The sequence below is a fragment of the Calliopsis andreniformis genome, chromosome 12 (assembly GCF_051401765.1).
Source record: "Calliopsis andreniformis isolate RMS-2024a chromosome 12, iyCalAndr_principal, whole genome shotgun sequence".
Lineage (NCBI taxonomy): Eukaryota > Metazoa > Arthropoda > Insecta > Hymenoptera > Andrenidae > Calliopsis > Calliopsis andreniformis.
In genome coordinates this window covers 1,479,844-1,493,210 of record NC_135073.1, presented here as the reverse complement: position 1 = coordinate 1,493,210, position 13,367 = coordinate 1,479,844, and the positions used below count along the sequence as shown (strand labels likewise).

At 38.1% G+C, this 13,367-nt stretch overlaps 1 pseudogene; it reads right to left on the bottom strand.

The window, feature by feature from the left end:
- Nucleotides 1-1,714: 1,714 nt before the first annotated feature.
- Nucleotides 1,715-2,914, bottom strand: LOC143185970 (uncharacterized; annotated as a pseudogene).
- Nucleotides 2,915-13,367: the final 10,453 nt, after the last annotated feature.

The window sequence follows — 13,367 nt, the reverse complement described above, 5'->3', positions numbered from 1 at the left end:
GACAGTCAAAGAGGATTAGATAGAGGCGAAAGTGCTGACGTGAAAAATTTTTAATTTTTAATGTCAAATTCGTTATTAGCGACCCTAAAAACTCCTAATTACCAACTTTCAGAAAATTATGACAAAATTTTGAATTTTGGCCACAAAAACCGGGCTTCTGGACCACTCTGTATCGTAGAGACTTTCCTAGGACTTCCTGTGGCTCCTGCCGCCTGGACAACGATCTCCGGGCTCGTCTCCACCCTCGCCTTCCGCTTGAGTCGTTGTAGAAGGGCAGTACCGCGGGACCATCCCTTAGCTTGTTGCGGGCAAATTTTCCTTTGGCTCCCTGGTCCTCCGCGAAGGCGGCAAGTCCCTGAACTCCGAGGGTGGAGGGCCCCTGTACCATCCGGTGTATATGCGGCGCCTGAATCCGGAAACTGCACGGCCAGGCGACGGAGACGGCCTCAGGGTCCCTCAGATCTCTTCTACGGCCCTGAAACGTCGCGCGCGCTCGGCATGGAGGTACCCGAAATTAGCGACGATTCCAAATTCACGATATTTTCCTCCAGGAGTCATCTCTCGGCATGTGTTCCGCAAGGGGGCCGTACGGTCTTTCTTTTCACTAACTTCGCGCAGTTTCACAAAACAGGTACGGCGCTATGCGTAATGTCACACACTAGATTTACCAGACCAGTCATTTTGACTGGTCGTGCACTTTCAATTTAAAATTCCTACTGTATGTAACATTTGCTTTCCGAAATGATGTTATGACTTTTGTAGCTATAAGTAGTATTACCCCCTAACCGAGTTTGTCGTAATGAAACTTCTTGAACCGTATACCATGAAGGGTAGAACTGTAACAACCGATAATTTTTTTACAAGTATTCCTTTGGCGTTAAAATTAAGATCTAAAAATACTTCGTTGCTTGGAACAATACGCGCAAACAAGAGCGAACTGCCGAAAACTTGCAAACTGAAAAAAGACAGCATGGCTCGTTTCTCAACGTTGTTGTATCAATCCAATGGATGAATACTTACCGTCTACAAGAGCAGACCAAATAAAAAAGTATTTATACTATGTACAAAACATAAACACGTCAAAATTGATAAAATTGCTAAGAAATTACCTAAAACTGTATCGTTTTATAATAGAACTAAATTTGGCGTTGATGTCACTGATCAAATGGCACGAAAATATACCGTGAAATCAAATTCTAGAAGGTGACCACTTCAAGTGTTTTTCAATATTTTATATTTAGCCGGAATAAATTGCTGGATATTGTACAAAAATACAACAGGAGAAAATATCTTACGGAAAGACTTTCTGTTTCGATTAGCAGAAGAACTTGCTTCAGAATATCAGACTTCAAGGCAAAAACCACACGAAGCTGATATACCAACTACAAGTGGCACGGTTCTTATACGCAAATGGTGTCAAATAGGATATTGCAATAACAATAAGACTACAAATATTTGCAATACATGCAAAAAAAGTGTATGCGGAAAGTGTACACATAGCAAAATCTACATATGTAGAAATTGTGACCGACAAACTGTAAAAAATTAAGCGTTTTGTTATTTGACAATGTCTATAAATCCATTTATCTATTACAATTAATATTGTTCAACTTTTATTGCCATTTTTTAAGAGTGAATAAAGACTGAAAGCCTCAATAAGCATTTTTTCGTATACACCAGTCATTCTGACTGATTTTGGTAGAAATAGGTATATTTAAATAACTGGTAAATCTAGTGTTAATAATTTTCGTAAACTTCCCAAAAAGTTTTCATATGGAAACGCACTAAAATTGTCTAATACTCCAAATTTTCTTACATCATTGCAGACATGAAGTAAATTATGGAAATTATGAGAAATGTTTCCCATACACTTCATCGAAATGTTGCACGAAGTATTTCATCAAATCCTCTGCATATTTAATATTCTGTTTGGTGTTAATTAGTGTAGAGCTGACTAATATAGTTATAGCCGCATGCAGAGTTAAAAAATGCTCGTAAACCTTTTTTTGAAGTACAGGCCGTAATACAATGGGACCCGTATAAAGTAAAAATTGCCGAAATTCGGTAGCTTTCCATATGGGACTTCTATCAAACTTCTTGGCTTACGTGAAAATTCTCGCGGTATACAATTTCTCAAGATTAACTCATCCGAAATGGAATTTGTGGCTTGTCCACCAATTCTTACGGACAACGGTCCCTTCATCCACAACAATAACATCTTTTTCACAACCCCCAAACAAATCAAATGCATGTAATCCAGGGGTACGTTTCGTACTAGTCCAATACCTGGCACTTTTAATAAAGAAGTTGTACCTCTATGGTATTTTTCGTCGTTTTGCCGTACAAAATTTTCGTCTGTTCGAAATTTAGCAGAGACTTTGGTATACGGGAAACGAATGGTTTTATTAATCAGTTTGCCAACAATTGTACACTTCGAACAACTCGAGAAGCCTGTATGGCATTTTGTATATTATGCGAATGATTTGGCTGGAGCATCGCAGATCATTTTGGACAGACTAATAGTAATTTTACTATTATTATACACAAACCCATTATTTATCTAATAGGTCATCTCATCGACGAATTTTTCCAGGAACTCGTTTGATGATTGTGGTTTCTTGTACCCATAGTATATACCAACCATCTCTATCCGTTTGAAAATATTATCCGCTACTAAAATAGGCCAAAAGCTGTTGGAAGAGGCCCTGATTTCGTTCTGAAGTGATTGCTTTGAGTGATTATTTTTGCTGTTGTAACGACCCACGGTCTTCCCTCTCACTCTATCCATTTCTATCTCACTCTACCTATTACTATCTCTCTCTATCGATCACCATCTCTCTCTATATTTGTATCCTTCTAATACTTTATTATTATATTACTGCGTATTCTATTATCCTAATACTAATTAATATTTTTGTACCTTATTTTTATATCATATATTATAAGTTCTAATTATATTTTAACATAAACACAACGTATATCGTACGTTTTCATTTACGATTAGAATAAGACCGCCATTAGAAAGTAAGACATTACGCATGCGCGAACTCCGACTAACGGGTATATAAGGAGCTGCGAAAGCAGCAAGAGACACAATCAAAAGCAGATTCGCTCTCAGTTGACTTCATTCTCTGATCATTGAAATCGTTCCCAGTTCTGCTTCGTCAATTTCTATCATCATTCGACAGTTCCACTTTGGTGTTGACCGCTGACGCGAGCAGGTCGCTCTGAATCATTTCGAGACAACAAGCAGCCGTTAATAACAGTGAGTAGCCGATCCGCGCGAGACGCTGCCGTTTTTTCACGGCCTTAAACGAATCGCGAGTTAGCTCCGCGAGTGCCGCCTTGCGGGGTCCGTGCAGTATAGTATTCGAGTCCGCATATGTTCCCAATAACCTACCACTGGTGCATGGGATAATAGCAACAATTGGCCTTACGCCAAAGGAACCAGCCAGGCCCCGTGCGCTATGCGCACCGAACAACCCAATCTACAAGAGAATTAAATGCCACAGGGGTATTTTTCTCTCCAATTCCTCCAAAATCACGACGACGATGCCCAAAAGATCCGGGGACAGCTCAACTTCACGCAGCTCAGAAGTAACACTGGCTGCCAACACTCCAAACTCAACCCTCGCAGCTAACACCCATGACGTCCACCCAAAAAAGGGAAAAACATCGGACAACCCCACCAGCAAGACTAACCAAATGGATATTGAGATCCAGGCCAATATCCCTACTAAAAATAGGTTTGAGTTCATTAACTCTGAATTCTTCAGGAAACAGGTCGGTGATCAAATACATATCAATACCATCTCTCCAAAAACAAGCACCTCTGGCACTACTCCCACGAAAGACAAAAATTCACCTAACATTCAAGAACGACCTCCCCCCCTATTTATCGATGCTGGAGCTCACAGCGTCATCTCTCTAGCCAAACAACTCAAAAACTCGATTGGAGATAAATTCAATTTAAAATTCCTAGGAGATCAGGTTAGACTAAATTTCGTCGATAAACAGGACTATTCTGACTTCAAGAAAACTTTAATCGATAAAAAACTACAATTCCATACGTATTCCTTAAAATCAGAAAAACCCCTAGTAGTAGTTCTAAAAGGACTCCCCTCCATACATCAGTCCGAAATACTCGACGAACTAGTAACATTAGGTCTAAACCCCAATAGTTGCACACAGGTCAAAGGTAAATCCTCCTCTAAATTCTCAATATACAAACTCTCATTCCCGCCCTCAATTACATTCACACAGGTGACCAAAGTCAGCCATCTCTTCTATCTCAGGGTTTACTGGGAAAAATATTTTAATAACAAGAGATATACTCAGTGCTACCGATGCCAATCTTTTGGTCATGCCTCGGCTAATTGTAATAGGTTGGAGAAATGCGTGAAATGTGGAGACACCCACGCGACTCGCTCCTGTACAAAATCTCCTGAGTTGCCGCCTAAATGCGCGAATTGTGGGGACGCTCATACGGCAAACTACTCGGGGTGCCCTGCTCTTCAAAGATTTCTGGACAAAAAGTCATCCCACCAACCTCTCACGAGGAATACAATTAATTCACCACCAAACTCCCCTCTAACTAGAACAAGCCACGTTCTTCCTAGCGAACCCCTGAATCGGCCCACTATCCCTACAAACACGTCCAGGGTATATTCAACAAACGAACCCATAACAGTCAAAAACGCCACACAGCATATGACTTATGCTAAGGCCCTCACTAACAACAAACCCCAATTACACCCCCCCCCCCCCCCCCCCCCAGGAATCTCCCTTATCTATCATGGACGACCTCAAAAACCTAACAAACGCGGTTAATAATCTCGAGAAAGTAATTGATATCAGAAAGATGACTTCACTAATCATAACCCTCACTCACAAGTTAGCTAATTGCCATAATAACATGGAGAAACTCCTTGTTATTCAAGAATTCGCTCATCTAATTGATGACTAATTCTACAAAAAGGTCGTTTAATTTCATGACATGGAACGCTTGTTCCATCACCCCAAAACTCCAAGAGCTGGAGCTCTTCCTACACCAGCGTAACATTTCAGTAGCCGCCATTCAAGAAACCTGGCTAACACCCAACACTTCCCCATTCTTGAGAGACTATTCAATCATAAGAGCAGACCGTCCGGATGGCTCGGGTTATGGCGGAGTCTGTATCATAATTCACAAAAATATCTCCTACACCCCATACCCTCTACCAAACACCGGCTTGATTGAAGCCGTTGCAATCAGAATCGGAAGTCCTAACCTAATTTTTATCTCTGCGTATTGTCCCCCCACTGTTAAACTGACGCACGCCTTGCTTGACAACCTAACCTCTTTCCGCATCCCATTCATACTAGGCGCGGACCTAAACGCCAAACACCCATATTGGAACAACGCCTCACGGAACCTCAACGGGGGCCTTTTAAAGTCTCATTCAGACAGCGCCCCATATAACATAATCTTCCCTCCCACACCGACTTTCCTCACTCCCAAATGCACACCATCCACCATAGATCTGTTTCTTTCAAACTCCCAACTCCGATTCTCATGTACTTCCATAGAAGATCTCAGCTCCAACCACAGGCCGGTTACCCTGACTCAAAAACACAACAACAATTCTCCCCCTGCCACCTACGCAAATATAATGGACTGGGATAGATACAAAACTCAAACTAATAATTTTACTATCACCTCCTCACTCTCCTCTACCGAGGACATTGATATTACTATAAACAATCTAGGTCGCCACATTAATAAATGCAAAACAGTAGCCTCTACCCCCGTCCAAGCCACATCATTAGACTACACTCCAGACACTGAATTTAAAACCATTAAAGCCCTCCGTAACTCAGCCCGTCGTTCCTGGTATAGAACTGGCAACCCATTATACAAACAATTCTACAAATCACTGGCAGCCAAATTGAATAGAAAAGTCATAGCATTAAAGGCACAGGAAATACACACCCAAATTAAAAATGCATCTCATCAAGACCACACCTTCTGGCCAATTTATAGAAAAATCACAAAGAAAAAGACAATCATCCCTCAACTAACAGACCCCACAGGTTCCACTTCTATCACAGAGAAAGACAAAGCAAATGCTCTCGCTGTACAATTTCAAACGATACATAACATTGCCTCCCAAAAATCATCCAACATAGAGTCAATCACACATAACCAGCTCAGCACCTTCCTTGAAGAAAACCCGGTATCTAACTTACTGCCTGAAAACATTAACACCTTCCTAACACCTGAAATCATAGCCACTCACATCAATAAATTAGATCACAAAAAAGCAGTGGGTATGGACGGTCTCTCCGCCGAAACACTCAAAAAAGCTTCCAGAAAAATTCACGTTCAAATTTACTACATCTTCAGAGCATCCATACAACTCAATTATTTCCCCTCTTGTTGGAAGACTGCAAAAGTAGTCCCAATACCAAAACCTGGCAAAGACAAGACTCTAACCTCCAGTTACAGACCTATCTGTCTCCTGTCTACACTATCTAAAATATTTGAAAAGATAATCGCCAAGGCCATTCTCACACACACCGATACCCACAATATTATCCCCCAATTCCAATTCGGCTTCAGAACCAACCACTCCACCATACACCAAATCATCAGAGTTTCGCAGTTCATTACCCAGGAGGTAAACATTAATAGATTTGCAGCCATGGTCCTCCTAGACCTGGAAAGAGCGTTTGACTCAGTCTGGCACGAGGGACTTCTAGTCAAACTCATTTCATTCGGTTTCCCCAACTGGATCATTCATCTTCTACGCAGTTATCTAAACAACAGAAAGTTCTTTGTACAAATCGGCCTGAATAAATCTGCATTACAACCCATAACAGCAGGCGTGCCCCAAGGCTCCATACTAGGGCCCCTTCTATTCTCTATCTTCATAGCAGACATACCTACCCCAAACAATACCATTATAGCCTTATATGCCGACGACACCTCCATCATATCAGCATCATGGAGCCTCTCTCTCCTACAAACAAGACTTCAAAAAGCCCTGTTAATGCTAAACAATTACTTTACAAACTGGAAACTCACGATTAACCCTACAAAAACACAGACGATATACTTCACACGTAGAATCAAATTCACAATCCCACCTCCTCTGACTTTACAGGGGACGGTCATTCACTGGACCAACACAGTAAAGTACTTAGGTTTAATCTTCGACTCCAAACTAACCTGGAGACACTCCGTCATGGACAGACACAACAAGGCTAACAGAGCAATTGGCGCTGCATGCAAACTCCTCAACGCTAGTTCAGGTCTAAAGCAAGATCTTCGAATCAGCATCTACACCCACTGTATCCGACCAGTCCTACTATACGGCTCCCAGATATGGTGTGCAGCTGCACCAACCCACATCAAATCACTCCAGACACTGCAAAATAAAGTACTAAAAGTCATTCTTGGCCTACCTAGAGATTTCTCCACCAACAAACTCCACAGCAGGGCTAATCTACCTAAAATCATAGAACAAATACTAAAAATCAAAGCAAGATACGACACCTCCAGCCACAGCAATCCACTAGTAAAATCTACCAACCCCATTCCACCTAATCTAGTACCTTATAAAATCAAATTCAGATTCCCTCTTTCTTGTCACATGAAAATTGACCCAATCCCCCCCAAAGCAAATTAACTCTGTTATTTCTCAATCTATTTCCGCATGGCAAATCACTCCCAGCCAAACTAACCTCAAAGCCTTAAATCCTACATCTCCGCACTTAACTACCAGACTTGTGAATGAATGCTCTCTCAAGCTCACACCAGACCCCAATAAACGTCTAACTTCTCCTGCTAAATATGTTTCAGGTTTTTTTGCAAATTTTTCCTGAGCAACTTCAAGTATCCCATTGGGACGCCATCTTCAAGATCTCGGACGAGTACACTCCTAGGATTGTGCGCAGTAGGCATCCCCGCCTCCCAGCCACAGGAACGAACTCAAGCCTCACCCCTAAACAAAAAAAAAGCAAGAGACACAATCAAAAGCCTGCTCGAATCATTCATATCATTCACTGTCGCACGTTAGCGTGATCGTTCGTTGAACGATCGAGATTGGCACTGGACAAAGAGTCTAGCGTCAGTGCTAAGACTGACATCGTGACGACTGTTGAACGTTGAACCGTCAAGGACATCGTTAGTGCGCATAAGGCTAAAATAAGGTTAAAGTGTAGAGTATCAGTAGTGTAGTTCAGCGGTACATTTAACTGTTCAGGAAAAATACAACATTGACATTAAATTAAGTGAAACAAATGAAAATATAGTGGATCAACCAAAGACCAGCAAAATCAAAGTCCTCCGCCACCAGGCGAGGAAAGATCAACCGTATATCATAACATCAAGGAAGCGAAGCAAATCTGCTTCGCTAAGTGACTTAAATGCAAATGAATTTAAAATGACCCTATCAAAGGACAAAAAGGAAGACATACAAAAAAACATGGACCTAGATATTACGCCAAATATACCGGTAAGAAATAAATTTCATATATTAATGAACAATTTTGGTGAAAAATATACTTCACCACCACCATCACTTACTCAAAGACAAAGCACATCAAAAATAGCAGAGACGCACAGTAAAGAAATAACAGAGAATACAGTAACAGCCACTACTAACGAACATAGAAATAGAAGCAAACCACCCCCAATCTATCTTCACACGCCCAGATCATCTTCATTAAAGGAATTCATAAATGCCCTAAAAGACACTGTAGGGAACAAATTTGAAGTCAAATGTATAGGAAAACAAACGAAAATACAACTTTTTGAAATGGAAAATTATAACAACTTCATTGAAGCAGCAAAACAAGACAAAATAGAATATCACACTTTCTCCTTGCCAGATCAAAAAACTGTAACTGTGGTGCTTAAGTTTAGAACTTAAAAATATAGGATTAAAACCCATTAGCTGTTACAATTTACATAATAATTCTAGAAGACTAGCGTTCAAGATAAATTTTCCACCAGGAACCTCCTTTCAGGAGATAAGAAAAATCAATCATATTTTCCACACGCGAATCTACTGGGAAAAGTTTAATTCTACAAAACCCTATATACAATGTTATAGATGTCAAGCATTTGGACATTTAGCCAAAAACTGTAATAAGGCGCCCAACTGCGTCAAATGTGGTGCTAGTCACGAAACCCGTAGTTGTACAAAAATCCCGGACACACCTGCCACCTGTTACAATTGCAAAGGGAGCCACCCAGCAAATTATAGTGGTTGCCCCTCACTAATTAGGTATTTAGAAAAAAAGGAAAAGATTAATATGCATGACAAAAATTCACAACACACTCAAATACCACATATTCAACAGTTCCCCACACTTAAGAATTTAAACACTCTTACAAAACAACACACAACAGACTTAAACAAAAACATTCAGAGTAAATCTTCTTACGCAGAGCAAGCTGCAAACAAAATTAACAAACTCATTATAGAATCAACACAACTTGTGTCGAATAATAATATCCTCTCAACAATGATGGCGGAAATACATCAATTAAACTCAATATGTGATTTAAGGAAAATTTACCAAATAGTCAGAGAATTAAACCAGAAATTAAGTAACACCAAGTCCATCATGGAACAAACCATAATCATGGCTGAAATTGTAGCAAAGTACGATGGCTAATATGCCATACAAAATCTGCACATGGAACGCTACCAGCGTTAAATCCAAATCTCAAGAACTCTTACTAATTTTAGAAAATCATCAAATCAACATTCTTTTTCTAACAGAAACATGGCTACGACCAACAGATACCTTTAAATTAAGAAATTATAATATAATAAGGAAAGACAGAACAGATAAAATAGGTGGGGGCGTAGCTATACTTTTATACAAAAACTTTAACTATGAACATATTCCACCCCCAAATACGGGGCCAATAGAGTCAGTATTCATCAAAATCAATTCAAAACCTAAAATCATTGTAGGAACAGCATACAATAATCCAAAAGCAAAATCCACACAAGGACATCTTAATAATCTAACAACGCATAACACACAATTTATCATAGGTGGAGACTTTAATGCCAAACATTCATTATGGAACAATAGGTCAAATAACCAAATGAGCAATTTAATATACAAGCACATGATGAACAGTAGATACCATATTATTCACAGCGATACATATTCACATCAAACTCCAAGAGCTATTCCAACAAATATAGACTTTTTCATCACTACAATTTCAGCTCAAACAAATTGCAAAACAGTACATGAACTTTCTTCAAGTCACCTTTCAATAATATGTGAGATAGGAAGGCAAAATGTCCCTTTCACAAACACCACAATGACACAGGCTGGGATAAATACAGGAGCTTATGTGAAAAACAAAATAAATCATCAAATTCAAATGGAACAAGACATAACAAGGGAAATATCAAGAGTAACAAAAACCATGGAACTTGCGTATAAAAACTCTACCAATATTACAAAAACCTACACTAGAACCTTTGTACCTGACCTAGAATTAATTAACCTCATCAAGCTTAGAAATAGATTTAGAAGAAAACACCAAAAAACGGGCTTCTTACTATATAAAAACTTAAAAAATATGCTAACAAAACAAATTCAGAATAAAATTTATCAAATTAAACAAAAGGACTGGGAACAAAAGCTCCATATACTAAATAATGACTCTTCTAACACTAGAACATGGAAAATTTATAAAGCTTTAAAAAACAAAAAACAACTAATCCTCCCATTAACAACAGACACAAATACCTTCTACACAAATGAGGAAACAGCAAATGCAATAGCAGAATTAATGCAGCTTCTTACACATCTCCAATGGATATACAAGTAAACTTAACAATGCAAAATTTAATTTGAGTACAGGAAGCGTAAGTACACCGAATATAACACCAACTTATATTAAAAATATAATATCAAAACTAAAAAATGGTAAAGCTCCTGGTAAAGATGCAATTAAAACTGAACAACTTAAAAATTCTCACAAGAAAATAATAGTGCAATTAATGTATATTTACAAAGCTTCAATCAAGTTGGCATATTTTCCATCATGTTGGAAAAGTGCAATAGTTTTACCATTCTTGAAACCGAAAAAGGATTCCAAAAACCCCAGTAGCTACAGACCTATTAGCTTACTCAGCATACTAAGCAAAATCCTTGAAAAAATAATTTTAGATGATAAGCAAAAACAAAATACTAATTAATGAACAATTTGGATTCAGACAGCAACACTTAACATTACATCAGCTTAATAGATTCATAGAATTTACAGCAACAGAAATTAACAAAAATAGAATTGTAGTGGCGTCATTTTTGGATATAATGAAAGCCTTTGATACAGTATGGCATGAAGGGCTCATCGAAAAACTAAATACATTAAAATTCCCACAGCACACTATTAAATTAATATACAACTACCTTACAGGGAGAACATTCAAAGTTAAAGTCAACAAATCCAAAGCAATTGATCATTATACACTCACAGGAGTTCCGCAAGGATCAGTATTAGGACCTACACTCTTTCTACTTTATATAAATGACATACCGGCAAATACAAACACAAATAGTAAGCTGGCATTGTTTGCTGATGACACAGCAATTTACACATCCTCCTGGAAAATTAACCAAGCAATTTCCTATTTAGAAAAACACCTTCATGAAATAATAAAATTCTTCAATGAATGGAAATTAACATTAAATAGCGAAAAAACTCAGAACATTTATTTTACAACCAAAAAAATAGGAGAACCAAGACCAATCAAAATTAACAATGTGGAAATTAAATGGACAAAACAAGTGAAATACTTAGGTATTATAATAGATAGTAAATTAACATGGAACATTGCAATTAAGGAAAGGATCAAAAAATCATACCAAGTGCTAAACATTATCAGGCCATTAATAGATTTTCGCAGCAAACTGCAATTAAATACTAAATTATTAATCTACAAAGCTTATGTTAGGTCTATCCTAACCTACGCGGGTCAAATATGGATAATAGCTGCAGCAAGTCACTTAAAAGCAATACAAAGAATACAAAATAAATAAAGAAAATTATATATAACAAACCAAGAGATTATCCCACCCATATGCTCCATCATAAACTAAACATAGAATATACACATGAATATATTTTAAAATTATTAGGAACATTTTACAATAACGAACACAGTAATCCCTTAATCAAAACTCTAGGACATTACACACTAGAAGACATGCTATTAAAGATTAGAAAAAAAACACCAAGGATGATACTTAGTAATACCAGTTAGAAGACTAAGTCGAGAAATAATAACAAGGATATCATTGTATTTGGGTTTTTGAAAGTTTTTTCCCAAAATTCTAATCAAGCTCTTGAATTTTTCAGACAAAAAGCAAAAGGACATTCAATTGAAATGGGTTATGGACGTAAAGTCTAGGTACCACTAAAACCATAAACAGGGTATTTAATTAATTAAAAAAACAAAAAAAAAGACAAGAGCCTTCCATTCTCTCGCAAGCGTTCGTCCAGTGAGCATCATGAGCTTCGTCCGGAGATTTTCGCAGTGATCTGAACATACAGTCGCCGCGGAATGTATGTTGACATGTTTCGGAAGTATGTATTTCTGATGAAAGGCCGAGTGTTTACATTGTCTTCCAGGCTCTGAACGTATGTATCACTTATTGTTTACTTTTACTAGCTTACTGTTCAGTTTAGTTCAGGAAACTGTAAATAACAGACGTATAGTTTTAAGTTTGCATAAAAGGCTCACGCGGAAAGTAAGTTGACACGCAATTTTGAGCTTATTTTGTTATAATATATTTGTACAATAAGTGTTAATTAATGATTTATTTGATGTTTTCTCAGTGTTGAACAATATCCTACATATAATACCACTTTAAATTATAAACATTGCTTTATAGTGCCGAAAACTAGAGAACTCACACCTGCAGAAAGGTCACAAATATTTAGCAGAAGAATAAGAGGAGATTCTTTAAGAAAAATTGCTGTTGATTTCAACATTTCTGCGGAAGGTGTAAGGAAAATAGTACATAGATTAGAACAGAATGGAACTGCAGAAAATCAACCAAAATCTGGACGTCCTCGGAAGACAACTCGTAAACAGGATCGAGTGATTGTACGAGAAGTGAAGAAAAACCCCTTTGTTTCGGCCAAAGAGTTGAAATCTGATTTAAATCTACCGATTGAAGTAACACAAATTCGTGCACGCATAAAAGAAGCAGGATTCGCAGGACGAATATCAAGAAAACGACCATTCATATTTAAAATTAATGCTAAAAAACGTTTAGCGTTCGCGAAGCAGTTTAAAAATAAATCACCAGATTTTTGGAAGAAAGTTATATTCAGTGAC